This window comes from Martes martes, assembly GCF_963455335.1.
Source record: "Martes martes genome assembly, chromosome: 9".
Classification (NCBI taxonomy): Eukaryota; Metazoa; Chordata; class Mammalia; order Carnivora; family Mustelidae; genus Martes; species Martes martes.
In genome coordinates, this window is record NC_137896.1 from 46,264,909 (window position 1) to 46,289,596 (window position 24,688).

The following is a 24,688-nucleotide window of genomic DNA, read 5'->3' on the forward strand; positions in this document are numbered from 1 at the left end:
TTAATTGTGTAGGCTTAAGGCAGTAGAGCCTTCCCAGTCTAAGAGTCTCCTTGTTTGATTACTTGAAGAGTATTATGCTTAAGGTCAGAGAATTAAGGTCACAGGTAAGATAAGATTTACTTTTGTGACCCCCCCATCTCTTCCTTGGTGATGTCATACAAACTTCCAGAAACAAGGGGAGCCATGTTCTATTGCAGATGAGAAGAAAACTACAAGGTATTACTATAGTATTTGAATTTTAGCACAAAATATTAAATTCTACTTTAATGATATTCAGCTTGAGATAAGACTACACAAATAACATAAAGAAGGGAAAAATGTAATAATCCTACTTGAAGATAGAACCTTCCTTTAAAGAGAGACATAAATATGTGTCCCAAGAAAGAATGGAATCTCTTCTTTAAGAGGAGGCAAATTCAGCATTTTGATAAATATTTGCAGAATTCTTCCAACTTAAATGTCTCCTTATGAGGATTGGGAAAAACCAAGTCAGTGCAGAGAAAATAATTTGACCTTCTTTCCCAAAGGAAGATTGCAGGAAAACTTGGAGAAGTGAAGAATAAGCTCAGCCATATTTCTCTGAGGCCAGAAGTCTGCCACAATCGGAGCAGTAATTTCTGGCAACTGTTACAGTAATTTTTCTGTTGAAAATTTAAAAATCTGAAGGATTAGGTTAAAGAGTCAAAAGGAAATATTATAGTATGCTTAACAACAATGACAAAGGACTTGCTTATAGAAAGTAAGCAATCTTGAGGACTGTCTTGAGCCCAAGACAGTGAAGATAGAAACAATCTACTTCTATCTTGTGGAAGCCATCCTTGAGGTATGGACAGTGAGGTATGGACTGTGAGATCTTTGTTTGAAAAGATCATTTTGGTTGCTGTACACAGAATGATGGAGAGGATGGAGACAGCAAGATGCAGAAAGTAGGCAGGTGTGAGATATGGGTTGAAGGTAGAATCTCTGGGAATTGCTGCTGTATTGAACATGGAGACAAGGGAGAAGGGAAACCTATCAACATAATTTTTAGCTCCAGCCACTGAGTAAATTTGGGTGAATGGGAAAAAGGTACTGGGCCAGTGGGCAGTAATGGCAAGCTCAGGTTGGATATGTTAAGTTTGAAGTGTCCAGAAGGCAAGCAGTTTGGCTATATTCTGATGCTTGACTTTAGTGCCCTGAAATAGGTTTTTTTCACACACAAAAATGGAGGAATTTATACTTCCCTTACAGGGCCATTTTGTACTTGGACTTTTCAGAAGTGTTAAAGCAGTATGAAAATGTAAAATATAATACCTATCAGAAAAGGAACATGTAATTGTCAGTCAGCAGGTAGAAATGCTTGTTCCTAAAGACAGTGAGATAAGTTGTGGAAATAAGCAGCCAGATGTAAGCAGTCAGCATGGTATCAGAAAGTTCCCTCCCGTACAACAAACACAATTATATGTGGTGTGTGTGTGTGTGTGTGTGTGCACATGTGTGTGTTATGCCTGCGTGCTTTGCTTTTGCATGTGTGTGTTCAATTCAACACAGGAGTAATAAGGAAATGAGAAAGGAAAGGGGTGGAAGCTGAAGACATAATATGAAAGCTGAAGACATAATACCAGGTACCAGGTTTTGGTGAGAGGGAGCATGTTTAAAATTCTTTGCCCTTATGATCTGAATCAGCAGAGTCAGTGTGCAGGATACTGTCAAAAGTAAAAAGTAGTACTTCAGAGAGGGAGGGGTTTTGTGGACATCCAAGAAAAATTGGCCATGAAGACTGTGGGAGTAAAAGGAAATGATAAATGGATTAGAAGTCCTGAAAGGCAAACAGTGACATGAACTTTTCCAAGAGGAATGGCAAATTACATAAGTATCTGATAAAATAGTTGGTGCACATTTCCATCCTGCTGTGGAGCATAAGGGCAACTAATGAATTCCAAAGGGGCTGTTCACTGGTGAGTCAGGGAACATGGAGACCCGGTGAGGCATATTGCTTTTCCTCTCAAGCCCTCCTCAAGCATACCTTTTTATTTTTCTCTGTAGAGTTTCACTCCCTGACCTTAAGGGTAGGAACATTACCAGATAAGTTCAAGCACAATACCTTGTAGCCTTGTCTTGAGGAGTAGACCATGATGTACTTGAGGCCTGAACAAGAGTCACTTGAGGCCTTCCCCAGGATTTTTCTACTGGTAGCTTGCAGAGAAGAGCTACCAGTCCCCAGAGCTACAAGCGTGACAATTCCATTTGCCAGTACAGCAAGCTCAGACTCCATCATCTCACCAGTGAGAAACAAGTCAATTAATTAGTTAGCCAGTGGTGTGTAGAAAGTCACCGTGATAGTGGCTTGAAACAACTGAACTTCCATCTTTTCTCTGTTTTATTGTGCTGGGTGGATCTTTTGCTGAACTTTCTTTGTCTCCCTCCCAATGTTGCATTCAGCTGGTTGTTGGGATGGGCCAGCTGATGGTGGGAGCATCCCAAACACTCATGCTCAGGGACACAACTTAAGGAGCCTCTGTCTGCATCATGTTAGCTGATGTATGATTGGTCAAAGCAAGTTACATACATGGCCAACCCCAGAGTAAGAGTGGGAGTGAACAGAGGAGGCACAATGGGTTGGGGACCATAACTGGAGCAATCTACTACACTAAGGTTTAGACACTCCTAGTGGCATCAAATTCCATGGTTCTTGGGGTCTTTGATGTGTTTTCCCACCAATCAAAAGATCCCTGCTTAATGAAGACCACCAGAGATTATTTCATCTACTAAGGCAGGGAAATTTTTCTATCCAGTAATGTAGGCAAGTTGAGTATCTTAGTCATTCAGGCTGCAGTTAACTATTTATTGAAAAGCTACCATAACCTTGTGTAGAATAAACAGAAAGGTTATATACTCTTCTAGGCTTCAAGTAGCTCACAATTTCCTGGGGACAATAAGCCATCCACATACATAGAGTTAAAATACAATTCAATAGTATGAGGCACCATGAGTCAAAAAAACTTCTGTCATTCATTGAACATGTTTTCACAACCTTTCATAGTAGCTATGATGTCACCCATGTTCAGAAAGAAAGTCATGAAGTTCAGAGAATGTATGCAACTTGTGATAGGCAGAGTGGATGAAATAAAATGTATTCAAGTGATGGGTGGTTATGGAGGACAAGAATGGCCAGAAAAGCCATTGTAGAGGAGGCTGTATTATCTGTACTCTTTTTTTAATGTTTAAATTTTTTATTTACCGGTTTTCAAGATAAAGAATTGGTACAGCTAATAAAATATCATGTTGAATTACTATCTTGTACACTTGAAACTAATATAAAACACTATGCTAACTAATTGGAATTAAAACAAAAAGAAAAAATATATTATCTAACCTTCTAACTTTTCTGTAAATCAGTGCTTTAACATTGGCCACTAGCTATTCCTAAGACTTAGAGTCCAAGTCCATGCAGGACTATCAATGGGATGGTTTATAAAAAAAAATTATTTCTCATAGTTTCATATGGATCTTGACAGTTTCCCACTGCAGACTTGCCTATCAGATTTCCTGTCCTACCCTCAGTCCAACATCTCATAATTATAAGGCATTACTAGTATACTAAAAAAAATTATAATGAGCCACATGTTAGAAAATGTGGCCAAAAAAAAAGGAACCCTCCATGAAAAGTTACTGTAAGCAGCCAGTGTCAATAATGTATCTTCAACACCTTACACACAGGAATTGTTCATTTTCCAGGCTGAATGTGTATATTGGATGGATAACTATAGGTCATTTGACTTATTTACCACTGATAGTTGACCTTCCCTAATGCCTGTGAGATGGAAGCTGTTCTGTGCTTAGCTGTGGTCCAAATGCACATTTCAGATCATAGATGAGGATACTTTTCAATATGGACTATGAAGAGGTACTCTTCATAGAGGAATTTTACAAGGTCATTGGTACAAATCCCTATAGAAGAACAGGGGAAGGTTTTAACAGCCCATGGCAGGTGTTTGCTTCCCTGTAATTCTGATTCTCAAGGCAGATCTACACAGATCTGATCTACCCAGAAAATTCTCCAAACACTTCAATTACCCAGCAGTCTTTGGGATAATATAGTGGGAGCCAAGTTTTTAATTCACGTTGGCTGTATAGACAGACCGTTGGAGGAAAAGATCAGCTAATTTTCACCATAGTTCATGGGAAACCTCTTCACATAGTTCACTCAAATTTACATTGACCTTGATCTTGTAAAGATTTCTGACCTTCAGTGAGCTGGATCATAGCCTTAAATTTAATTCTGGCAAAAAAATCTGAAAACAAAAGAACTTTGGATGAGACAGTAGCAACGACTGATCAAATCCAGAAAGTTGCTCTGTGTTCCACAAAGCCTTGGCTCTCAGGACTGCAAAATCATATGAATGATTAAGAATTAAGAGCAGTCTGGGAAACTCTCATTCCCCTGAGGCAGAGATTCCCCTTAAACTGTCATACAAAACAAATGCACCATAGAATGAGCAGACTGCCATGGGAATAGTAACATGGTTGAAAGCATGTGCACTTCCAATTTTAATAAGACTGCCAAAAGATCCTGCTGAAGGCCACATCAATTTATTCACTTGAAGAGCTTCTCTCTCTTCATCATTGCTAGGTATTACTTCTGCCAAGTTGAACATCAGTAAATGGTGTTCCATTGCTGTTACTTGCTTTACTTTAATCCTGAGTGAGATTAATCATTTAAAAAATATTTTTTATGAGTCATATATATTTATTTTCTTGTACATAGCTTTTATATCCATTATCCATTTTCTTTAGGGGTTTTGAGATTTTTTTCTTATTAAGTGGTATGAACTTTGCATGCACTAAGATGACAAAATCTTTATGCATTATAATTATTTTTCTCAATTTGTCATTTTTTCTGAATTTGTTAATGATTTCTTTTTAAAGATTTTATTTATTTATTTATTTGGCAGATAGAGATCACAAGTAGGCAGAGAGGCAGGCAGAGAGAGAGAGAGAGAGAGAGAGGAGGAAGCAGACTCCCTGCTGAGCAGAGAGCTGGATGCAGGGCTCCGTCCCAGGACCTCGAGATCATGACCTGAGCCGAAGGCAGAGGCTTTAACCCACTGAGCCACCCAGGTGCCCCTAATGATCTTATTTTTAAGTAGTCACATTCACTGATTGTTTCTTCAATGGCTTTGGGCATTTGTGTTCTTACAAAAATTATAAAGTCACCCACTATGATATTGGTATTTTTACTATGGCAAGAACTTTGATTTCTCTGGAATTTGTATTGGATAGAGGAGTGACGTAGGAATCAATGGATATGATCTTATCTTCTGCCTCCAAATTTAATCAGTCTTCTTTCTCAGCCTATTCTTATGTGCTGTATACTAAGAAGTTTTCAGACACTGGAAAATTTATTATAATGTTTGTTCAAACTGTATGACTCCTTTATTTCATCATCAATGTAAAATTCCTATCCTTCAAGTTGGGATTTCTGCATTAACATCAGCACCAACAGGACTTGGTTTCTAATCTCCTTTCTGTGCTCTCATAATTGCATTCTGCCTTTTGCTCCAGAGATTATTTTTTATTGAACATACTTCAAATCTTGTTTCTCACTTATCAACCTGAGACATTTTCTGCTGACTCTACATTGTGAAAGAAACCAAGACATCACACCAGTTTCCACAGCCTTGTACCTCTTCCTGGGTTTTGTCATTTGTTTATTTTTTAAGGCCTTTATAACTTTAAACATGTTACCTAAATTCACTTAAAATAATTCAGTGGTTGTAATATTTTTTTGCTATATAACAAATCACCTAAACAATAGCTTGGAATGTCATTGATCTTTTTTAAAATTATTTTTTATCTTTTATTTTTATTATGTTATGTTAGTTTCCATAGAGTACATCATTAGTTTTTGATGTAGTGTTCCAAGATTCATTGTTTGCCTAAAACACCCAGTACTCCATACAATCCATGCCCTTCTTAATACCCATCACCTGGCCAACCCATACCTGCACCCCCTCCCCTCTAAAACTCTCAGTTTCTTTTCTCAGAGTCCACAGTCTCTCATGGATTTTCTTCTCCTCTGATTCCCCCCCTTCACTTTTCCCTTCCTTCTCCTAATGTCCTCCATGCTATTCCTTATATTCCACAAGTAATTGAAACCATATGATAATTGACTTTCTCTGCTTGATTTATTTCACTTAACATAATCTCCTCCAATCCCATCCATGTTGAAGCAAAACTTGGGTATTCATCCTTTCTGATGGCTGAGTAATATTCCACTGTGTATATGGACTACACCTCCTTTATCCATTTGTCTACTGAATGGCATCTCTGCTTTTTCCACAGTTTGTTTATTGTGGACATTGCTGCTATGAACATTGGGGTGCATATGGCCCTTCCTTTCATTACATCTGTATCTTTGTGGTAAATACCCAGTAGTGCAATCGCTGGGTCATAGGGTAGTAGTGTGAAGGGTATGAACTTTCAAACTGTTTTCCAAAGTTTCTGTACCAACTTGCATTCTCACCAACAGTGTAAGAGGGTTCCTCTTTCTCCAGAACTTCTCCGACAGTTGTTTTTTCTTGCATTGTCAATTTTTGTCATTCTAGCTTGTGTAAGGGGGTACCTCAATGTGGTTTTTATTTGAATTTCCCTGATGGCTAATGATGATGAGCACTTTTTCATGTGTCTGTTAGCCTTTCATATGTATTCTTTGGAGAAGTGTTTGTTTATGTTCTCTGCCCATTTTTTGACTTGATTATTTGTTTTTTGAGTGTTGTGTTTGAGAAGTTCTTTATAGATCTTGGAGATTACCCCTTTGTCTGTAGGGTCATTTGCAAATATCCTCTCCCATTCTGTGGGTTGCCTCTTTGTTTTGTTGACTTTCCTTTGCTGTGCAGAAGTTTTCATCTTGATGAAGTCCCAAAAGTTAATTTTCACTTTTGTTTCCTTTGCCTTTGGAGATCTGTCTTGAAAGAAGTTGCTGTGACTGATGTTGAAGAGGTTATTGCCTATGTTCTCCTCTAGGAATTTGATGGATTCCTGTCTCACATTGAGGTCTTTCATACATTTTGAGTTTATCTTTGTGTATGGTGTAAGAGAATGGTCAAGTTTCATTCTTCTGTATATAGTTGTCCAATTTTCCCAGCACCATTCATTGAAGAGGCAGTCTTTTTTGCATTGTATATTTTTTCCTTCTTTGTCTAAGATTATTTGATCATAGATTTGAGGGTGCATATCTGGGCTCTCTACTCTGTTCCACTGGTCTATGTGTCTGTTTTCATGCCAGTACCATCCTGTCTTGGTGATCACAGCTTTGTAATATAGCTTGACATCAGGCAATGTGGTGCCTCCAGCTTTGTTTTTATCATTTGTTTTTTCAACATTTCCTTGGCAATTTGGGGGTTTTACTGGTTCCATATAAATTTTAGGATTGTTTGTTCCAGCACTTTGAAAAATGCTAATGGTATTTTGATTGGGATGGCATTGAAAGTTTAGATTCCTCTGGGCAGCATAGACATTATAACAATGTTTATTCTTCTGATACATGAGCATGGAATGTTTTTCCACATTTTGTGTCTTCTTCAATTCCATTCATGGGTGTTCTGTAGTTCCTAGAGTATAGATCCTTTTCCTCTTTGGTAAGGTTTATTCCAAGGTATTTTATGGTTTTTGGTGCTATTGTAAATGGAACAGATACTCTAATTTCTCTTTCTATAGTTTCACTGTTAGTGTATAAGAAAGCAACTTATTTCTGTACATTGATTTTGTAGCCTGCCACATTACTGAATATCTGTATGAGTCCTAGAAATTTAGGGGTGGTGTCTTTTAGGTTTTCCACATAAAGTGTCATGTCATCTGTGAAGAGAGAGAGTTTGACTTCTTCTTTGCCAATTCAAATACATTTTATTTCTTTTTGTTGTCCAATTGCTGTTGCTAGGACTTCTAGAACTATGTTGTACAATAGTGGTGAGAGTGGTCATCTTTGTCATGTTCCTGATTTTAAGGGAAAGGCTCTCAGCTTTTTCCCATTGAGGTGATATTTGCTGTGCATTTCTCATAGATGAATTTTATGAAATTGAGGACTCTTTCCTCTATCCCTGCACTCTAAAGAGTTTTAATCAGGAAAAGATGTTGTATTTGTCAAATGTTTTTTCTGCATCAGTTGAGAGGACCGTGTGGTTCTTCTCTCTTCTCTTATTAATTTGTTTTATCACATTGATTGATTTGTGAATGTTGAACTGTCTTTGCATCCCAGGGATAATCCTACCTGGGTGTGTTAGATTATCTTTTTAATGTATTGTTGGATCCTATTAGCTAGGATCTTGTTGAGAATCTTGACATCCATATTCATCAGTGATATTGGTCTGAAATTCTCCTTTTTGATGGGGGTTTTTACCTGGTTTTGGGATCAAAGTAATGCTGGCCTCATAGAAAGATTCTGGAAGTTTTCCTTCTATCTCTATTTTTTTGAAACAGCTTCAGGATAATAGGTGTTATTTCTTTTTTGAATGTTTGTTATAATTCCCCAGGGAACCATCAGGTCCTGGACTTTTGTTTCTTGGTAGGTTTATTCAGGTTGTCAGTTTCTTCCTGCTTCAGTCTTGAAAGTTTATAGTTTCTAGGAATGCATCCATTGTTTCTATTGGCTTATAGCTGCTGATAATAATTTCTGATGATCATTTCTATTTCCTTGGTGTTAGTCATGATCTTCCCCCTTTCATTCCTTTTATTAATTCGTGTCCTTTCTCTTTTCTTTTGGATAAGTCTGGCCAATGGTTTATCCATCTTATTAATTCTTTCAAAGAACAAGCTTCTAGTTTCATTGATGTGTTCTACTGTATTTCTGGTTTCTAATTCATTGATCTGTTCTAATCTTAATTATTTCCATTCTTATGCATGGGTTAGATTTAATTTGTTGTTGATTCTCCAGTTCCTTAAGGTGTAAAGACAGTTTGTGTGTTTGGGATTTTTCTAATTTTGTGAGCAATGTTTGGATGGCTATGTATTTCCCCCTTAGGACTGCCTTGCTGTATCCTATAGGTTTTGGACCAATGTGTTTTCATTCTCTTTGGTTTCCATGAATTGTTTAAGCTCTTCTTTGCTTTCCTGATTGACCCAAACATTCTTGAGTAGGATGATCTTTAGCTTACAAGTGTTTGAATTTCTTCCAAACTTTTCCTTGTGATTGAAATCCAGTTTCAAAGCATGTGGTCTGAGAATATGCAGAGAATAATCTCAATCCTTTCATGTTAGTTGAGACCTGATTTGTGACCCAGTATGTGGTCTATTCTGGAGGAAGTTCTATATGTGCTTGAGAAAAGTGAGTATTCTGTTGGTTTATGGTGGAATGTTCTGTATATACATTTGAGGTCCATCTGGTCCAATGTGTCATTGTTTCAAAGCTCTTGTGTTTTTTTTTTTTTTTTGTGAATTTTCTGCTTAGATGATCTGTCTTTATTGGAGAATTGAGAGTTAAAGTGCCCTACAATAATGAATTCTCATCAATATGTCTCCTTATTTTGAATAACAACTGGTTTTTGTAGTTGGTTACTCCCATGTTAGAGGCACAGATATTTACAATTGTTAGATCTTCTTTTGGATAGCCTCTTTAAGAATGATATAGTGTCTTGAGGGGGAGGAGTCAAATGGCAGAGGAGTAGCAGGCTGAGAAACATCAGGTAGCAGGAGTTCAGCTAGATAGTTTACCAAACCATTCTGAACAACTACAAATCCAACAGGAGATTGAAGAGAAGAGCAGCAGTTCTAGAAACAGAAAATTGACCACTTTCTGAAAGGTAGGAGCTGAGGAGAAATGAATCCAAAGCGACAGGAAGATAGACTGGGGGGAAGGAGCCGGCCCCTGGCAAGCGGTGGAGCAACAGAGCACAAAATCAGAACTTTAAAACATCTGCTCCATGGAGGGGCATCACTCCAGAAGCTAAGCAGGGGTGGAGCCCTCACAGGGACAGCATCGTCTCAGCTCCCGTGGGGTCACAGAAAGAGCACGGGGTGTCTGAGTATCACAGAGCTCACAGGTATTAGAGTGGGGAAGTCAGCTACAGAGACGGAGCTGAGGAGTGAGCTCTTAACTTGGGGTTACCTTAAACTGTGATCTGTGGCACAGTCAGACCACTGCTCTTTGAGCAGAGACCCCACAAGTGGCAGATCAGGGGAGACCCTCCTGGAAGAGCAGCAGGGATCTGCTGGGTTTGGAGACTCCAGATGGGGTTGTGTGCCAGAGACAGAGACACTTGGTCACAGGCTGGGTGAGCTCAGAGCCTGACTGGAGGCCAGGGAGATGGGAGTGATTGAGTGCTTTTCTCCAAGGGCAAACTGAGAAGTGGGGTCCCGAGTTCTCTGGGAGGCTGCCATTTTCATTCCTGTCCTCTAGGACTCTACGAAAAGTGCTCAGAGAACAAAAGCTTCCAAGAGCAAACCTGAGCAGATTATTTAGTCCTGCCCCTGGAAAGGGCGGTGTAATTCTGCCTTGGGCAAAGACACTTGAGAATCATTATAACAGGCCCCTCCCCCAGAAGATGAGCAAGAAATCCAGCCAAGACCAAGCTCACTTATCAAGAACAACAGCAGAATTCCAGAGGAGGAGGAAGCAAAGCATAGAATTCATGGCTTTTTCCCCATGATTCCTTAGTCTTGCAAAGTTAATTATTTTTTTTAATTTTACTTTTTTTCTTATTCTAATTTTTTTAAACCTTTACTCTTTCCTCTTTTAACTTTTTTAACTAGTTAATCTTAACAATACCTTTCATAAAAAAATCTTTTTGGAGAATTACAGTCCAATATCCTTGATGAACACAGATGCAAAAATTCTCACCAAAATACTAGCCAACAGGATCCAACAGTATATGAAAAGGATTATTCACCACGACCAAGTGGGATTTATTCCAGGGCTGCGAGGTTGGTTCAACATCCATAAATCAATCAATGTGATACAATACATTAATAAAAGAAAGAACAAGAACCATAAGATACTCTCAATAGATGCTGAAAAAGCACTTGATAAAGTACAGCATCCCTTCCTGTTCAAAACTCTTCAAAGTGTAGGGATAGAGGGCACATACCTCAATATTATCAAAGCCATCTATGAAAAATCCACCACAAATATCATTCTCAATGGAGAAAAACTGAAAGCTTTTCTGCTAAGGTCAGGAACACAGCAGGGATGCCCGTCATCACCACTGCTATTCAACATAGTACTAGAAGTCCTAGCCTCAGCAATCAGACAACAAAAAGAAATTAAAGGCATCCAAATCAGCAAGAAGAAGTCAAACTATCACTCTTTGTAGATGATATGATACTATACGTGGAAAACCCAAAAGACTCCACTCCAAATCTGCTAGAACTTGTACAGGAATTCAGTAAAGTGTCAGGATATAAAATCAATACACAGAAATCAGTTGCATTTCTCTACACCAACAACAAGATAGAAGAAAGAGAAATTAAGGAGTCAATCCCATTTACAATTGCACCCCAAACCACAGGATACCTAGGAATAAACCTAACCAAAGAGGCAAAGAATCTATACTCAGAAAACGATAAAGCACTCATGAAAGAAATTGAGGAAGACACAAAGAAATGGAAAAATGTTCCATGCTCCTGGATTGGAAGAACAAATATTGTGAAAATGTCTATGCTAGCTAAAGCAATCTACACATTTAATGCAATCCCTATCAAACCCCCATCAATTTATTTCAAAGAAATGGAACAAACAATCCTAAAATTTATATGGAACAAGAAAAGACCTTGAATAGCCAGAGGAATGTTGACAAAGAAAAGAAAGAAAAATTGTGATGGCATCACAATTCCAGACTTCAAGCTCTATTACAAAGTTGTCATCATCAAGACAGTATGGTACAGGCACAAAAACAGACACATAGATCAATGGAACAGACTAGAGAGCCCAGAAATAGACCCTCAACTCTATGGTCAACTAATCTTCGACAAAGCAGGAAAGAAACCCCAATGGGAAAAAAGACAGCCTCTTCAATAAATGGTGTTGGGGAAATTGGACAGCCACATGCAGAAAAATGAAACTGGACCATTTCCTTACACCACACATGAAAATAGACTCAAAATGGGTGAAGGACCTCAATGTGAGACAGGAATCCATCAAAATCCTTGAGAAGAACACAGGCAGCAACCTCTTCCACCTTAGCTGCAGCAACTTCTTCCTAGGAACATTGCCAAAGGCAAAGGAAGCAAGGGCAAAAATGAACTATCGGGACTTCATCAAGATCAAAAGCTTTTGCACAGCAAAGGAAGCAGTTAACAAAACCAAAAGACAACTGACTGAATGGGAAAAGATATTTGCAAATGACATATCAGATAAAGGGCTAGTATCCAAAATCTATAAAGAACTTAACAAACTAAACATCCAAAGAGTAAATAATCCAATCAAGAAATGGGCAGAGGACATGAACAGACATTTCTGCAAAGAAGACATCCACATGGGCAATAGACACATGAAAAAGTGCTCCACATCACTCGGCATCAGGGAAATACAAATCAAAACCACAGTAAGATGCCACCTCACACCAGTCAGAATGATTAAAATTAACAAGTCAGGAAATGACAGATGCTGGCAAGGATGGGGAGAAAGGGGAACCCCCCTATAGTATTGGTGGGAATGCAAACTGGTGCAACCACTCTGGAAAGAGCATGGAGGGTCCTCAAAAAGTTGAAAATAGAGCTACCCTATGACCCAGCAATCACACTACTGGGTATTTACCCTAAAGATACAAATGTAGTGGTCTGAAGGGGCATGTGCACCCGAATGTTTATAGCAGCAATGTCCACAATAGCCAAACTATGGAAAGAACCTAGATGTCCATCAAAAGATGAATGGATAAAAAAGTTGTGAGATTATATATATATATATATATGTATATATATATATATATATATATATATATATATATATATCTCACGGCCATCAAAATAAATGAAATCTGGGGCGCCATGGTGGCTCAGTGGGTTAAAGCCTCTGCCTTCGGCTCAGGTCATGATCCCAAGGTCCTGGGATCGAGTCCCACATCAGGCTCTCTGCTCAGCGGGGAGCCTGCTTCCCCCTCTCTCTCTGCCTGCCTCTCTGCCTACTTGTGGTCTCTGTCTGTCAAATAAATAAATAAAATCTTAAAAAAAACAAAACAAACCTGAGGGTTGCTGAGGGGATGGGGGTAGGGAAAGGGTGGTTGGGTTATGGACATTGGGGAAGGTATGTGCTATGGTGAGTGCTGTGAAGTGTGTAAACCTGGTAATTCACAGACCTGTACCCCTGGGGCTAATAATACATTATATGTTAATAAAAAAAGAAAAAAGTTTTAAAAAAGAATGATGTAGTGTCCTTCTGTATCTATGACTACAGTCTTTAGCTTAAAATCTAATTTGTCTGCTATGAGAATTTCTGCCCCAGCTTTCTTTTGCAGTCCTTTGGCATCAAAGATGGTTCTCCATCCCTTCACCTTCAGTCTGGATGTATCTTTATGTTCAAAATGCATCTCTTGTGGAAAGCATATGGATGGATCCTGTCTTTTAATCCAATCTGCAATCCTGTGCCATTTTATGGGAGCATTTAGATCTTTCACATTGAGCGTGATTATTGAAAGATATGATTTTATTGTCATCATGTTGCCTGTGATGTCCTTGTTTCTATAGGTTGTCTCTGTAAATTTCTGTTCTATATCACTTTTCGGGTTTTTCTCCTTTTATAGAACCCCCCTTAATATTTCTTGCAGGGATGGCTTAGTGGTCACATATTCTTTCAGTTTTTGCTGGTCTTGGAAGTTCTTTATTTGTCCATCCATTCTAAATTACAGCCTTGTCAGATAAAGTATTCTTGCCTGCATGTTCTTTTCATTTAGTATCCTGAATATGTCTTGACAGCCCTTTCTGGCTTGCCAAATTTCCGTGGACAGATCTGATGTTGTTGTGATCTTCCTCCCTCTGTAGGTAAGGAATCTCTTCCTCCTAGTTGCCTTTAAGTTGTTTTCCCTTGTTTCAAGATTCACAAGTTTCACTATTACATGTCCGGAGATTGGTCTGGTCATCTTGATTTTGGGGGGGTGTTCTCTCCGCCTCTAGGACATGAATGCTTGTTTCATTCCCCAGATTAAGGAAGTTATCAGCTAGGATTTGCTCAAATATATATTCTAGTCCTCCCTCTCTCTCCACTCCCTCAGGGATCCCAATGATTCTGACCTTGGAACATTTCATAATGTCATTTATTTCTCTAATTCTGTTTTCATGGATTTTAAGCAGTTTGTTCCCGACCTCCTCCTGATCCTTCTTTTTCTATGAGTTTGTCTTCTAGATCACTAATTGATTCTTCTGCCTCATTTACACTAGCTGTTACAGTGTCTAGATTAGATTGGATCTCATTGATAGCATTTTAAAGTTCTGCCAGATCAGTTCTCACTTCTGCCCTTAGAGAATCTATGACATCATTAATAGTTTTCTCCATCCTAGCTATTATCTTCATAACTATTACCCTGAAGTCTATTTCCAACATCTTGCTTATATCCATAACCATTAGTTCTGTGACAGAGGTCACAGTCTCTGAATTTTTCCTCTCTTGGGAGTTCCTCCTAGTCATTCTGGTGAGAGGTTGTTGAGGGAATGTGGGGTCCAACCTATTGACCACAACCCAAGCAAGATGCACCTGCTTTATACAGAAGTTAGGGTTGTTGGCCTCTTGTTCTCCCAACCTGTCTTCTGGGGGAGGGATGTGCCACACTCTTACTCAGGCAACCCTGTTTGGGCAGAGTTGCCCTGCCCCTTGTGAGGGGATGGGTCAATGAAAACAGGTTTTGGGTGCTTTTGTTCTCTGACAGTTTTCTCTTGTGGCTTTCTGCATCTCTTTTGAGAGTCAGAGCAGAAGTGGTCATATCCAAAATTCTGTTTCAGAACAGAAAGATTGCAATCTGTTCACAGAAAGCTGCCGACTACATTTTTGTCTGTTCTGCTAAAACCCACAGTGTCCTGGTTGTGCTTCCAGGTCCAGGCACATCTCTGACCTTTGGGCTTCTAAAACCGCCAGCTGCCCCCAGTTCCCACAAAAAGCCCGGTAGCTCCAGGTTTCAGTCTGGGTACTGCCCTAAAGTCCTTTCCCCGCTGCTACTGGTTTGTGAGTCTGTGCCCGGTCCCCAGCATGGGAGGCTTTTGTGCTCCTGTTAATTCACCTTCCTGGCCCCAGTGGTTATGGAAGCTCCATCCCCCTTCTATTTATCTCCCCGTATCTACCTGTAGAATTGTGGCTCTCTGCTTCATACCTTGAATCCAGCCACTGGAGATATGCTGTTGGTAGAGATCAGGATATATCTTCTTACATCTCAGGATGATTTCGTGGTTGTTCTGAGTGGTCTGGGAGATACCCAGTTCAATTCAGGGAACCAGTTGAAATAGGGCTCCCTGCTCCTCTGCCATCTTGCCCTCTTCCTAAAATGCCATCTATCTTGTGCTATTTCTGATAGTTTCTACATGTCAAGAATTCAGACAGAGCACAGTGGGAATGGCTTACCTCTGCTCCAAGATATTTGGGGCTTCAACTGGAGGACCCAATGGCTGGTGCCTGGAATCATACAAATGCTCCTTGGTTCCCATGCCTGGTAGTTGATGCTAATATCAGCTGCAGGTGCAACAGAGGCTGTCAGCTGAAACACTTTCATATGGCCTCTCCTTGTAGTCTAGACTTCCTTGAATCATGGTGGCTGTTTTCCAAGAGTGAGAACAGGACAGAGAAAGAAAAGGAGAGAAACAAATAGATAGATATAGATAGAGAGATAGATATAGAGTTTGATGGATAGATGGATGGATAGATAGATAGATAAAAAGGAGGGGTGGGTGTACTCGGCTGAGGATGTATTCTTTATGACCTAACCTGGGAAGTCATATTCCATCATTTCTGCCACTTTGTTAATCAGCAGTGAGTCACTAAGTACAGTCCACACTCAATAGGAGGGGAACCAGACTCCACCTTAATGTGAGGAATGTCAAAGAATATGCAAACATTTAAACATTTTAAAAAGATTTTATTTATGAGACACCTGGGTGTCTCAGTCAGTTAAGCATTGGCTTTCAGCTCAGATCATGAACCCCAGCTGCTGGGATTGAGTCCCACATCAGGCTCCTTGCTCAGCGGGGAGTATACTTCTACCTCTGCCTGCTCTCCCTGCTGCCCCTTCCACTTGTTCTCACTCTCACTCTGACAAATAAATAAGTAAAAATCTTTTTAAAAAATAAAGATTTTTATTTATTTAAGAGAGAGAGAGAGACTGGTGGGGAGAGGGACAAGCTGACTCCACACTGATCAGGGAGCCTGATCCTTTGACCCTGAGATCCTGACCTGAGCTGAAATCAAGAGTCAGATGTTTAACCAGTTGAGTCACCCAGGCAGCCCTGAGAGAGAGAATATTAAGCAGGCCCCACACCCAACATAGAGTCCCACACTGGGCTCAATCTCACAACCCTGAGATCATGACCTGAGTCAAAAACCAAGAATTAGATGTTCAACTGGCTGAGCCACCCAGGTACCCCTAACCATTCTTTTAAAACCACCACAATTGTTCTTAGGATGATGGCCTTGGGATAATGATCAAGATTTGTGCTGTGTCCTACGAGCTTTGCATGCATGGCTCCCATCTACCTTGCCAGCCTCACCCTTGATCATGCTCTCCTTCTCTCCCTCCAGCAGTTTCCACCGGCCTTTCACTTCCTGGTACTGCCACTGCACCATGCATACCATGTGTCTCTGCATGAAACTCTGTTTTCCCCACTTTACTGAACAATTCTTGGTGACCTTTTAGTTATCAGTTCAGCTGTTACTTCCTTAGGGAAGTGACCTCCCTAACAGGGTTGATTTCCCTCTGCTATCCCCTCTCTTGGTATTGTGGGTTTCTCCTTCATCACACTCTGCTCAGGTGACATTTTCATTGCACTGTGTGACTGTGTATCCCCCTTGCTAGACAGTGAGCTCCTTGGACAGAGAGTGCCCACTGCTATTCACTAGCATTGTCAGCACTTTGAATACACCCAAAACTTAATAGACACTTCCTACATAATTTGCTGAATTCATCTGTCTCTTAATTTTTCAAATGTACTCAATATCTACTTCCTCCACAAAGAAAAATATGGAAATTAACACACTTGTACATCCTCCCACTCTCTATTTTTTTGCTTCTTATTATTTGTTGGAAAATATATTCCACATTCCTCATATTTCCTGGGTGGTACCCTACTTTCCTTTATTATTGAATTTTACTTCAAATGGTTTTGAGTTCACTACTGATGGTTCTGTTGTGATGCTTCCATTCATCATCTCTCCACTTCTGGTTGTCATCATTTAGTCCTCAAAAAGTTCATTCAAAATGGGCTAATGGACTCCATATTCTGTGTGTGTGTGTGTGTGTGTGTGTGTGTGTGTGTGTGTGTGTTTGATGACATCTGCCTGCTATTTCTATACTTAAAAGAGAAACTGCTGGAAAGAATATTTTTGGATCACACTTTCTTTCCTTCAGCATTCTGTAGATGCCACATTGTGAGGCAGTTCAGGGTTGGAAATAAGATCCTGGGTCTGGCTACCTGGATTGACAACTTTCTCATCTATTCATTGCACAGTCTTGAACAAGCTAATGAATGTCTTCATTCCTCAGTTTCCTCACATGTAAACTGGAGCCCTAGTGATGTCAGGTGTGGTTATGGCAGGACAGAGATCGGCAACTCCAGGAGAGTTTGATAAGGGACTACTTACAAAGTCTGGCTGCTAACAGTGGTGCTCATTTCCCTGCCCCCAGACCCGAGTGAATGACGCCAAGGAACAGTTACTAAACCCAGAGACAAAGATTGCTATGTGGGCAGGGCCTTCTCACAGCAGCTGAAACTTCAGGTCAAGCGACCAACCACCAGGAAGGAAGCCTCCGCGGAAAGCTCTCCACCCACCCTCCCTTCATTATTCCGTGTGGTAATAATCTCCATGGTGCAATCCCAAACTGCACCCAGAAGAGGATTCTGGGAACCAATTTAACATCATGTTGGTGGTATGTAACTGGCCAAGGGAAGTCAACACCACAGGCATCAGCCAATATGACACATTAGGGCCTTTTTATTGGAGAACCTCTTGTTAAACATTTGCCAGCCCATTACTTCCTCTGAAACAGAAATCAGGGTGCAGATGGGTGGAGATTGGATCTGATAAGGCAAAAACAAAAAAAGATACCTGGCACAAGGCCCCTGAGTATTAAGTCAAAGAACACACATAGAGTATCCAGCACAGTACCCCACACTGTAAGGACACTGTTGCTGGCAGCTTTTGGAGCTGAATGTTGAAGTGGAGACATTGTAGGGCAGGCTGGCTTTTCTTTTTTCTTTTTTTAATAATTTCCTAACTGTGCCTAGAGGCTGACAGTCCTTTTTTTCCTCCTCTACTTGCCAGGCTGAGATTCAGTTTTGGTGATTTTTCATATCAGATTTTTAGGAACACATTGTGCCCTTTGCTCTGCCAGTTCATTTTTCTTCTAATGTACGTTTGGGGACTTGCTTTATTCTCTTTATTGGCTCCTCTGTTTATATTCCATTTATTTGTATCCATGGCTATTATCATGATTACTTGGTGGATTTTCTGAGTATTCACCATGCTTATCACCAGCAATTCTTTTAGGTTAGCAGTAGGGTGTTCAACCATGTCTTTGCTGCTTAAGTATCTTTGTTAGTTTTTTTTTTTTTAATGGCCTCAAATTTGTTTCCTTGACTCTGATGTATTCTTGACATCCCATTCTGTTGTTTACTCAGGTAAGCTTCGCACACTTGTGTTATTTAATGCCCGTCCTTATTGAGCTCCTCCCTGGTACAAAATATTTCCAGGTTGTTGTTGTTGTTGGTTTTTTTCCAGAACATATTCTCTTCATAACCTTTGTTTATCATTTTACCATCCTCTTTAATGAAGTATGTTTCATTCCATACTATTTCATGGTCATCTTGTTCATGTTTACATCAGCACCTGTCAGGACCACCACTTTATTTCACTTAACAGTCATATATCCCACTGGCTCTTCCCCGCTCACTTGACAGTAGCTGTGTTCCCTGGCAGAGCCAAGTTTGGTGCTTGATACTGCATGTTCCATCTTCTCTGTACTTTGAGGGCAGAAGTAGATGTAAAGAGGCCATCTGGAATAATACTGTCCTTTCACCTGGGCAAGAGGGATCTGCAGCATCTGCAGGCAGCCCCACTTTTCCCAACCAGGCAAAGCAGTTAATAGAGTGAAGAACAGGGGGTGCCTCTGTCACCTGGGTTTTGGCATTCAGCCCTGGAGAAGGAGAACATGCAACTTCACACCTTACACTCTTGACTCATACCAGCCAGCCCCTGGGAAATGCTTCTGCTGTTGTCTCTCCCCCGTCTCCTGTTTGCAAAAGAAATGCAACTGTGTCCACATGCCAGGAGGGCTTGTGGACTGTGCTCTGGCCAATGTTGGCTTTGACACCTCCTTTGGATGCAAAGAGGATCTGACCAGTGAGAGGGAAAACTTAGGCAGAAGAAGGGTGAATGTGCAGAATTTCCAGGTCCTTCTCAGACAGCCAAACACCACTGGGGCCTGGCCCAATAAGTGGGACTCCTCCAATAATGTCAGAATCACCCTTCCGTTTCTCCTTATGATCCAGTGTGTGGCTCTAGAGGCACTCACAAGTGAGCACTGCTCTTGCAATGTTTGCTTGTGGCAGCTAAGAAAAATGTACAATATGAGGCAATTATAATTATTACTTTGATTTGTATGTGGATGGCTCCGTGTGGCCTCAGAAAATAGTTACATTGATACCTAAATAGTCAACGGATAATAGACTTGTGAATAGTTTCATGTTTATGAAAATGCTTACTTATAAGTAAATATTTATATTTACTTATTTATATAAGTAAATGTTTTATTGAAAACTTAATATTTACAATTATTATTTGTATTTTTCTCTTGTAGTTTTAATTTAAAAACTTTTTAATGTTACTCCAATTTATACTTTTGAGAAAAATACATTCAGATTTTGGTCAGTGAAATTTTAATTCAGTTGAGTATTATTTTTAATCCTTTAAGTCAGGATTTTTCAACTTTGGTATATAGATCTTTTGGACCAGATGATTCTTTATTGTTGGAGACTACCATGTGTGTTACAGGATGTTTAGCAGTGTTACTGGCCTTTATCCACTACATGTCAGTAACAAATTTTCCCCATAATGATTTATGAATTACCTAAGTCTAAATTTTATTACTCACCTAAACATCACTGACAGAACATTCAGATGCTTGCAATCATTCAACCACCTGAGATTTTGCCAACTTTAAGTTACACAAAAGTCAAGGGTATACTGATAGCTTTGATTTTGCCTTTATGAAGGTATATTAATCAAAGCAAGTGATAGAACATATTAACAGTTTACTGGTTAGTTACATTTATTTATGTCTTATGAATATGTGGGCATATGGTCTGTGGTCTGCCGTTTACACCAGGCCCTCAAAGTGTTGGAGGCAGACCTGACCCAGAGAAGCAGCTTTGGTTGGGGGTCATGGACCCTTTCTTTCTTTGTGTTTTACTAGAAGCCTTGCAACAGCGTTCTCTCAATTTATTGGAATGAGTATTCTAATTTCATGGGAGGTGCCCTGTGCTTCAGATCTCTTCTCAAGTCCTGGGTGGAGCCCTGTACATGGATCCGCTGTTTACGTAGCCCACCCTGCTGACCTCTTTGAGCAAGCACCACATCCGCTCAAGGGAAGGGCTGGTCACCAGTCTGTATTGTTACATCTTGGGTGCCCCTGCTGTTTCAGAGGACACTGACGATGGGAGTTTCTCTAGTACTGTTTGTGACTGGAGATTCTCATTTATAATTATTTATGGTTTCTTCTTCCCTCTTCCTCCCAATCTGGAAGAAGCAAGAATGTGTGCTTCAGCAGAATTTCAACACTTTTTTTGGGTGGGACCTCTGCTTTAAGGATGGTTTCCAAGCATAATCTCCTTTTTCCTTATTGAGATTATTTTGTCAATAATCTCCCTTCCACTGAGCAGACTTCTCTGAAAAGTCAGAGGCTGTACAAACAGAAGTAGATGCACCTGTTGAGTATGCAGACTCTTGCAATCTTTTGCTCTTTGCCTGGCTTTCATTTTGTTAACAATATGGCTTGTGACAAAGGTCCTTTCTTTAAAAAAAAAAAAAATGAGGGCTTGGACTTGGCCCTGATGGTTTTTTTGTCATAGTTTTTGCCCATTTAATAATGATGATGATTAAGTTTAGAGAAAGGAAGATTTTGCTATCTGGTCTTACCTTCCTATTTTACTCAGTAATTCCAGATTTTAATTGGTAAAATGTTAGAAGTATTACTCTGTATTGGTTTTTAGATAGTGATTAAAAAAAAAAAACTATTATCCCAGGGGCACCTTGTTGGCTCAGTCAGTTAAGCATCCAACTATTGATTTTGGCTCACGTCATGATCTCAGGGTGCTGAGATTGAGCCCAGAGAAGGGCTCCAAGCTCAACTCGGAGTCTACTTGAGATTATCTCTCTCTTTTTCCCTCTGCCCCTCCCCCTGATCTCACTCACTCCAAATAAATAGTAAGTAAATACATAAATAAAATCTTTTAAGAAAAACCCATTATTCCAAAATATTAAATCTAGTCTCCCCTATCAATTTTTCCTGAGTCTATGGTTTAATGGAAGTGATCAATTAGAAACTTGTAATACATGGTTATGGATTACTGTGCTCACCAATAAAAAAATCAGCTAATCAGAAAAGATTTACTGACAGAGGAAAACACTCATGATAATAGGGAAAAAAATAAGCTACAAAACAGTATAATAATATGGTGACATTTTTAATGCTATGCATTTACATGCATATAAATATGTATACATTGAAATATTAATGAATGTCATCTCTGAGCAATGAAATTTTGAGAGATTTTTGTTATTTTGAAAAAATTTGAGATGTTCTATTTCTCAAGTTTAATGTACTGAATATGAGTTAGTCTTATAGAAAAAATAATTATTTGTAAAACAGACAAGCCAAATAACACAGCTGGAGAAGAGTTTCGAAGATCTACATTAACAACCTTTGCTGATGGAAGGTACTAGAACCAGCTCCATACTTCTGATCTGAGAGCCACTTGGAGAGGTCAGGCTCACACTCAGAAATCCCCTAGCCCTATTCTTTCACACAATGCCTACTGCCTATGGATAAGGGGACCATCTTCTCTTAGTATGTGCTATGGCCCTGATGTACTTCACATTATCATTGACCTACAGCTAGCGGAAATACAGCAGCACTATTTCCAGGTGGACTTCTTGCTTCCCAGGCAGAAGAATTCAGACAATCCATGGATTTTTAGTGCTACTTGAATTACCCAGATTGGTATTTATTTGTTTAGGATGTATACCTCCAGTCTCTACATGTCGTTCCCAGTAGGGAATTACCTAGATAATTGTGCAGCTGTGCAGACTTCTCCCCAAAGGTCATAAACTTTGGTACCACTGTCGGGAAACATGTGTTTCTCGTCCTTGGGAAGGATTGTTCCTGGCTTTGAATTCCAGTACTTAGCACTTGTAAAATTGAGATAAAGCACATTGGCAGCTTTGAGACTTCTGCAGGCCAACAGCTGAGACTGGACTTTGGCAAGACTACACCACTATATCCATTCTGGAATTACATTTGGTATTTTCTCTAAAAAGGCTTCACACCACTCACCTGGGGTTTCTAAAGCATCTCACACCATCAGTCTGTTTTGCAGCCCTGCAGCAGTGTTTACTTCTCACCTACCACATTCACAGCTGAGTCAGGAGGTCCTGGGGCTGGAAAGTGGGTTTGCCTAAAGCATCCAAGAAGGTCTGGGGTATAGGACCTACTTTGGAACCTGGCCTAAGGCTCTGGGGTCACTCAGCTTTGCTCTCATGATGGAATGACCCCCATAACCCCAACTGTATGCTCTCAAGTGAAGGCTGTGTGCTCCCAAATGTCCAACCCTCTCTTCAATCCTACATTTAGACTCATTGCTTAGGAATGTGGTGGGCTTTCTAAAATATATTTGGGTGGAATATAATCTACATACAATAAAACATGATTCTTCAGTGTTGACTGGATGAGTTTTATCAGTTGTGTATCCCTATGTATAATAGTGACATGGTACAAGATATAGAATATTCACATCACCCCAGATGGTTCCTTGTGCTTCTTCCCAATCAAGGACTGTCTGCTGTAACCCAAAGCAATCAGTCTGAATTCTACAACTAATGAATTGATTTTTTCAATTCTACAACTTCATATAAATAGAATTATCCAATACACGTTAGACATCTTTCACTTAGCATGCTCATAATATTTACCCATGCTGTTGTGTGTATCAGCAATTCGTTTCTTTTTACTATTGAGTAGAAGTCCATTAATATATCCTATTTGGGTGGCTTGTTCTTTGAGGTATTTTGGATAAGGCTACTATGGACATTCTTAAATAAGACTTCTTGTGGACATATGCTTTCATTCTACTTGGGTAAAAGCCTAACAGTGGAATTACTGGGTGATGTATACTTAAATTCATAAGAAACAGAATGGAATGATTTTAAACATTGAAATTTCTGGTAGATTCATGGCCTATACAAGGTAAAAGGAAACTTTGATTCCTTGGTCATTTAGCTCAACATCATCATTCAAGCTAAAAGCAAGTGAGGTACAGAAGGATTACAAGATTCTCTCTCATGGCTGTAGGTCCAATAAATGCAAAGCAGAAATCCAATCCTGTTCTTCTGACTTTGTGCTTCCTCGGTAAAGGATGTCAGAAAATCCTTTGTTCCCACTTGTGAGGTAGGAATTATTTTTAAATGGTTGAGCTCATTTTCTTGCCTTGACTCAGAGTGAAGAAAATTTAATCCATGATGACTTTATTGAATCACAGGACTGTATTACACATAGATTCTCATAGTATTATACTATAGCTGCAGAAAGTGATGGATGTAGGGTAAATCTACACTATTTTGAGGACACGTCCTGGGATTAAATTTTCCCTAAGATACAGTATTGATTGGTCTTGCTGAGAAAATAAATACTGATGACTTTTGACTTAGTAATAATATTTCCACTTCCAGAAACTTCACTTAAGAACATAAATACAAAAGTGTGGGAGATTTATGTAGGAAGATGTCTGCATTGTTTATAACAGCAGAAGAAAGATCAAATACAATTATTATAAATCCATATGATGAATTTTCATGCTGTTACAAAAAATGACATAAAAATTATGTTAGAAATCATGGCAAAATTGTATAAACATACCTATATATATGGTATGCTTAGAAACAGTCTTGAGGGAATTAGCAAAAAAATAATAAGCAAAATAGCTGACTAAAGTATCTTTGATGATGAGACAGAGGGTGGCCTTTATGATTTTTCCTCATTTTTCTGTACTTTCCAATATTTTAACACTTGTTTATTGGACACCCATTCTATGGTAGGCAACCTCCCATGTGCTAGGGATGCAGCAGGGGCTAAAGCAGGGACTAGATTCCATGAATTGCATTCTAACTGTGGGGTTGGGGACACAGACAATAAGTCATTAAATGAGTGTTATATATGGCATAATTAGACGGGGACAAGCATTACTGCAGAAAAATTAAGCAAAGCAGAGTGATTTGGGGGGCTGATGGAGGTGGAGATAAAAGTCACCATTTTAA